The following is a 7704-nucleotide window of genomic DNA, read 5'->3' on the forward strand; positions in this document are numbered from 1 at the left end:
TATGTTTGTTGCATAAACCCAAGCTTAGAAAGAAAAACAACTGATGGGTAAAGCAAGTTGCGAAGAGAAAGAAAAAATCTAAACCATCTTATTTTGGATATTTACAAATAAACTATATTTGTTGAAAATGAATCTAAAACGTGGTCTTGTACATTTGAGCAAAGCTGGCATTCGCAGAGACATTTGGGGAACTGTTTCTTATGGAATGTCCTAGTAAGATTAGCTTGGATTTTGCTTATGTACCCAAAATTAGGCATTCAAACAGAATCTGAATAGTTTTTTGCTTAGGAAACTTAATGACTTTCACTTAAAAACATTCTCAAGTTCCTACTTTTCAATAGCTTGGCTTAGAGGCTGCAACTAGAAGGTGCTGATGTATTATGAAAATGGAATTAGTGAAGTATTACACGTATTTTCAACTCCTTCATAGAAATTCCCAATAATGGTCCATGCTTTCGTATCTATAACTTCATTTAACAACTGTTTTCTTAATAAAAATGGTTTTATCCCTTTATCTAAGCATACATATTAGACCAAGGTTGAGTCATTTGAAAACATAATCAGATTTGTGAAATAAAACATGACACTACATGGAACCTGCTTGGTTTCAAACCTGTCATTACATGGCCTGACTACCATTTCAGAACGTTCTTTGTCCTTGAGGGGGGGGGAACTTAAGAGAAACATTTAAAGAAACACCTACTTGCAAGGAAGAGCCAAGAGTTGACTCCATTCCAGGGTCACTTTTTAATATAAACTTGGGATCAACTAAGACCAAGGCTCATCACAGGTCTGAGCATAATGGTTCTGATACCAATTTTGCACTGGCAAAAAATCTAATAATAAATTTTATTATGTTCATAATTGGATTAACTTCTTGTAGATGCTATTATGGTTATAAAAACATTTTAATTTGGGAGCTTAGGATGGAATTAGACCTTTAATTAATTCAGACTTTTGCCAAATTATCTATTGCCTTTCTCTATTTTAACTATCTTTCCTAGCCTTTCCTAGGATTTAGAACCACACTTTTAGAAATTAGTACAGTAAAACGTCATTAATTTAGCTGGAACTATTTAAGAGTTTGTGGTTTTGGCCTTGAAAAGCTAAAGTTTTATGCTTATTTTTAATAAGCAAATAAATAGGATGAATTAATGTTGTTGTTGGAAGTGTTTACCTATTGAGGAAAACACTGCTTCTGCATATTCAAATAGCAATTTACCAGACATAGTGTAATTTCAGCACAAGTAGAAGCAGGTCCAGCTGAAAGTGAGACTTTGATTGCTGGTTTCAAGCTATTCTTTTCTATTTACTAGAGTGGGTTCTCTACAAAGCAACAGACGGTTAATGCAATTGTAGGATTCAGAGCCCTTGAAAGTAATAAAATTCTTCTTCTTTAAAAATACGCATTATTTACATATATCTTTACCTTCAATTAATACAAATGTTTGGTCTTAACCATGACCCACCCCCCCCAAAAAAAAAAACCTGAAGTGACTAACTCTTCTTGTTTCTCATAGAAACATAACTATTAAAATCAATGAAATTGAAGTTATTTTCTGATCACCAAGATTTAATCATTTTCTCTTTGTTACTAGGGTTTTTTTCTCCCTTAAATTATCAATATGCTAAATCTTTGTGAATCACCCTAAGAAGCTCAGTAACTCATCAAGATCATATAAAAAGTCAGTTATTACCAATTATGTTTAGTGCTTTGGTTTATATACGAAGTTTAACATTTAATACTTTTTCAGACCAAGGAGTATGTATATGACTTGCAGTGATCCACCACCAAACTACCTGATCATCATGTTTGCTCCGTCTGCGTGGTGTATGAGATTGTGAGGGTGAGAGCACACAGAATGGAGCTTGTGATAGAGAGGACCAGGGGGCAGCACTGGAAACCAGACTGTGTTCCCCTAGCAGAGCGTGTTCCTTGGCACCAGGAGAGATGTCATTTCAGAGTGAGAGGTACCTTTTTACAATCCATCAGCCAAAAAAGGTGCCTTTGTGTAATTATTTTCTCAGAAGGTAGATGATTTTTCTATCAGGGTAGAAACTTTTCTCATAGTTCACTTTAAAATAGCAGCCATGAGTTTTACCCATATCTTGGTTCTTAAATGTATTTTCTTTACAGGCACATGAAATATCAAACGCTGGACACGTACACCACACGTGTCACAAACCAAAAGAGAACACATAAGGACCATCAGCGACCTGAGGGACCATCAATAACTCTTAAGATCACATTTTAGAGACGACCATCTAATCTAAAGTTGCCTAACCTTTAGACTCAGAATTAAAACAATTGTGAACTTTCAGTCATCACATTCTAAGTGCCATTGTATGAAAAATTGTGTTTTAAAGAATCAAAAGCATTGCTTCCTGAGATCCATTTCTTTATTACTCTTGGAGGAAAGGTGTGATGCATTCCACACATTAGGAAGCCTCAGAAAATGGAAAAAGAAAAAGAAAACATTCTGGGGGAACCCAAGGAAGCTAGAAAGCCCTGGAACCTGAAGGTAAAACCTGGCATCACTCTCGTCCTGAGGTGGACCTTATTTCTTCTGTTATCCTGCCCTTGACACAAGCTTTTCCCATGACAGGAAGTGTCATGGCGAGAGTGGGTAATGTCAAAGAACAGCAGCTCCTGAAGAAGAGAGGAGAGAGCCCTGCATCACCCACAATTTGGTCTCAGACCAGCTCTGTGTCCTCAGATCACTTTGTCTTCTGTCTGCCAGGTGCCTCCTGAGAGCACTATATCCCTGAAACACCATGCTAACAGGAAGCTCTCTGGATTACTCTTATTTCTGGGCAAGGAGAAAGAATCAGCTTGTTATCTGAACACAGAAACTCCAGCCCCACCACCCTTCATGGCCTCCAGAGCGCCTATTGTTCTAAAAGTCAAATTTGATAATGCCAGAACTTTACTTAAAATCTTTCCATGGCCTCCTCATTGCCTGCAAGATAAACAAATTAATGTGCCCTCTCCCTCCTTCCCTTCCTGTGCGCCTTCCTTAATTTTATAGGTTAGTATGATCAACAAGCTCCTTCAAGAGCAAGCTGGCTCTCACTTGCTAGTCCAGGCCCAGGTTTAAGCCCTTGTTCTGTGTTGCCCTGGGCAAAGAACTTAATCTTTCAAGGCCTCAGTTTCCTCATCTGTAAAATGAGAATAATAGGCACCTAACTCATGGAGCTGCAATGAGCATTAAACTAGTCAATATGTGTGAAACAACACTGCACTGGCGTCCTGTGAGTGTTCAGTTAATGCCACTATTTGGGGGTTCTCATTTTTGCCTCTTACTCCTTCACAGAGACCTGCTGGAGGGCCTAAAGGGTTCTTTGCAATTCTCCCAGAGGACCAGACCCTGGTCGTTGGCGTGCCCTGCTGCCCTCTTTGCTGAGTCTGCTCCTTCCTGCAGGCTCCTACAGAGTTGTAAAGACACCTGCACAGCTGCTTTGACACAAGGCTACTACTTGCTTCTAAGTTTACTCCACCCCTGATCTCCGAGCTCCTAGAGCAATGCTGTCCTATAGATCTATCCTGACAACGACATATGTAATTTAAAACGTTTTAATAGTCAAATTAACAAACTGAAAAGAAACAGGAGAAATTAGTTTTAATAATATACTTTAACCCAAATATCTAAAATATTATCATTTCAACACATAATTAATACAAAATGCATTAATGAGATATTTCACATTCTTGTAGAAAACTCTTTGGTTTCCAGTATATATTTTACACTCTATAGCACATCAAGTGCTCAATAACCACGCCTGACTGGTGCTGCTGTTTGAGACCACGTAGTCTAAGAGGGTGAGAACTACGGCCCAATGCCTTCTGCATCCAGAGAGCTCATCTCAGTGGCTGACGCATAAAGGGACTTGTGAATACTGGTTTCATTTATAAAACAGTGGGCATGCACAACTCCATTAGGTATGTAAGTGTAATTGTTTGTTAGGACAGTTGTAACAAAGTACCACAAACTGGGTGGTTTAAACAACTATGGCCTCACAGTTCTGGAAGTTAGACGGCCGATGTCAAGGTGTCAGCAAGGTTGGTTCCTTCTGAGGCTGGGAGGAAAAATCTGTTCCATGCCTCTCCTCTAACTTCTGGTTGTTTGCTGGCAATCTTTGGCCTTCCTTGGCTACTGCCCCATTACTTTGCTCTGTGTCTTCATGTTCACGTGGCTTTCTTCCTTTGTGTGTATGTGTGTGTGCGTCTACCTGTCTGTCTCCAAATGTCCCCCTTTAATCAGGACACCAGTCATATTGGATTAGGGCTTCATTTTAACTAATTACATCTGCAATGACCCTATTTCCAAATCAGGTCACATTCTGAGATACTGGGGATGAGGATTTCAACATGTGAATTTGGGGGCTGGGCACAATTCAACCCATAACAATAAAGCAGGTAATAACATCGAATCGTGCTTCAGGGCTCATGGCTCAGAGGAGCAGAGCAGGGCTTGACCTCGGAGTAGAGTAGACCTAGCTCTACTCCAAATTCAACACCTTTCCTCCTCCTGCCCCGGTGCTCTTTGTCTAGGCTTGGTTTCTCTTGGCCAGCCAGAGTTGTGGTTGGGTTAGCCAGGCCAGAGCAGACAGTTCTTTGAAGTATATTTTCATTTAAATGTTTTGAATTCCCTTGTGAAATAAAATTAACATGGTTCTTTAATACACATGCATTTCAAGGAGATGAAATTCCCCTGTAGTTGTCCTTTTCCATCTTCCATTTCTCTATTTTAAGTGTTGCCTTTCTTGCATTGGTGTCTGGTAATCATTGGTTTTGGTTGTCTGCTGAGGGAAATGAGGTTGTGAGAGAAAAGCAGTTTGAGAACCAAAAAATAAGAAAATTTAAAACAGGCAGGATGGCCCTTTCTGGGTGTGACAACATTAGCCAACTCTTAAAGCCAAGTTTTCCAGACCAACCATGGTCTAAGCCAATGCCCTCATGGAGCCCCTTGTGTTTCTCATTGGGAATGGGTGTTTTCCAGACATCTCAGTATGATCCAACTAAAATCCCCACATCCCAAAAAAGGAAGCCTTTGAAGGCCAGATTTTGGGATCTGCCAATAACTCAGGGATTGTGGTACATTTCTGTGTCTGCAGCTCCATATGACTCGTTGTGCCTCACTTTTTCTTGTAAGTGTGTGCTCTGTGCCACACTGAAGAATCAGATTCTGTGTCTTCATTGTAGAGGAATATCTTTTTTCTCCACAATGGGCTACCTTTAGAGGACTTGGGAAACTTTTTCTTTCTCCTTTCCTCTGCAAAATTAATGAGCCTTGCAATTCCTTTCAACTCAATAGTTTTAGTAGTGCTAAAGTTTCTATTTGTTTTTAGGCAAATCCATCTGACACTGTAATATAGCTAGTCTCAGTTGGTGGCTGTCTTTGGTGGCTGTCTTAGGAAATACTTAAGCATTAGGACCTGGGATATGAAGTAATATATTCTAGGCTTTCCTTTTTAGGCTAAGAATATCCTAGGAAAGGAAAATACAGGAACGCACATTTGTAGGTTCTTCCTGAACACGCTGCTGGAGTAAGAGTCAGGTGCGAGATGGTTATTAGCAAGTTATTTCCTTCAGGCTCAACAGTGTCCACTGGTAGCTCTGTGAACTCCACCAAGAGCTGAGTGTGGAGTTGAAAGAGAGAAGAGCATTTTGAAGGAACTCAACTAATGTCTTATACTTTTGAGCATATACAAGGTGCAAGGCACTTTGCATCATTTCATTTAATTCTCACAGAACCCCCCCGTGGTCAGGATTATTATTCCCTTATTATGGACAAAGAGTTGATTTTGAAAATGCTTCAGGAAGTTGGCCGAAGCCCACAATTACTAGGAAGCAGACTTGGGACTGAGCTCAGGGTGCTCAATCCCCAAACCTAGGAGATACCTACATGCTCCAAGCAAACTCCCAAGTCACTTCCACCTGCCACAGTCCAACCACTTGGACTTTGGGTCTCCCAGATTGAGTCCCAAGCTTTTCCAACAGATCCAAGAGCCTTGTGCTAACACCTGAGGACCCAGTGGCTCTGTCTGTGAAGCTGTTGCTGCTCCAGCCACTAGTGACTTCTCATGGCCTCACTTTCAACACTTGTGCCACCAGCAAGCCTCCAAGATGGCTTGTCACCAATACGGTCCCTTTTCACAAAACAAAAATGCTTAACTTGCCCTGCACAATTCTGATGATTCTTTTTGATCCCTTCCCTGGCACCCAAATGTATTTTCTTGGTCCAGTCAGAAAATACACTTCAGTCCTCCTCTCCTTCTATGCACATCAGGAATCTGAACCCTGAGCCTGAATCACATGAGATTTAAATGAGATCAAAAGAGAAGTGAACATCTATTGAGTGCTTACCATGTATCACGTTTTAAGCTTTTTTACTGTTATTTTCTAAAGCTATGCCTTACAAAACCCATATGCAGAGGGAACTATGATTATTCTTATTTTATAGTTGAGGGAAGTTAAGTTTAGAGAGATATTTGCTAAATGTCACCATTCTAGGGAGGTGGTCTGACTCCTGAGTCTGCATGTCACTTCCAGCTTCTCAAGTGAGTAAAGACCCTTAGCTCAGTGCCTGGCACAGGGCATCTTCCATTCAGGTAAGTCACAAGGATATTTCTGTAGCCTGGCTTTCTCCTCCTGCACTTCTATCAGGCCAGCACCTTTCGTCCTGGTAAAGTAAATTACACCTTGGAGCCGACTTCAAAGGCTTTATTTCTCAAGGATGGAAGATTGAGAAGAAAGATCTTCCAAATGTTTTGGGCACATTTACATATTACCTATTTTAATACCATGTGGTGTTCAAGTTTTTTGAGACCTAGAGAGATGAAATGATTTCTCCCATTTTTACTCATAGCTAGACTGACAATTCTTTGTACAGATGGCATCTACCCGATTCTTTGTGCAAAGGGCATCTTCCATAACATGGCAAAGATTATCTCTAAATTGTTGGTGCTATAGGTGTCTATAACACACCATTCTTTTCATTTTTCCTTAAAATGTTTCATTTCTCATCCAAGAAGTTCAATAGGGGAAATGCAAAATCCATTATGAATTAAGGACTCTAGTGTCTAGTGTTATTATCCAAATAAATAGACTATACAGAAAAAAATAGTACTGAAACTGTACTGAGCATAGTTGGATCTTAACAATGGGATCTTTGATTGTTTCTCACTCATTATTATAAATGTGTCATTTCATGCACTGCCATTTAGTCAAATATACCATTTACTCCAATGAATCTTGAATGATAGAACACTAATATTCATGACTTCATTCAATATGGAGACCACTGTATCATAATTACTGTTCAATTTTTAAAACCATACAATTTGGGGGGAGTTCCCTGGCGGTCCAGTGGTCAGGACTTGGTGCTTTCATTGCTGGGGCCTGGGTTCGATCCTTGGTTGGGGAACTAAGGTCCCGCAAGCGATGCGGTGAGGCTGGGGGAAAAGAAAAACATACAATTTTCAGGACCTATTGTGTCGATCTGCCATCAGCATTTTTGCACAAATCAATCTGAGATGGCCCTCCTGTTCTATAGTATTATCTCTTCTTCATCATTATCTTTGATTTCCCAATTTTAAAAGAGAATGCTGATATTTACAACCAGATTGTTATTTCCAAGGGAGATCCCACGACTCTGGCTTCATTCAGTGGCTTTCTCTTCTGTAACTTCATTTCATAATCTA

Source organism: Eschrichtius robustus, chromosome 5, assembly GCF_028021215.1.
Source record: "Eschrichtius robustus isolate mEscRob2 chromosome 5, mEscRob2.pri, whole genome shotgun sequence".
Classification (NCBI taxonomy): domain Eukaryota; kingdom Metazoa; phylum Chordata; class Mammalia; order Artiodactyla; family Eschrichtiidae; genus Eschrichtius; species Eschrichtius robustus.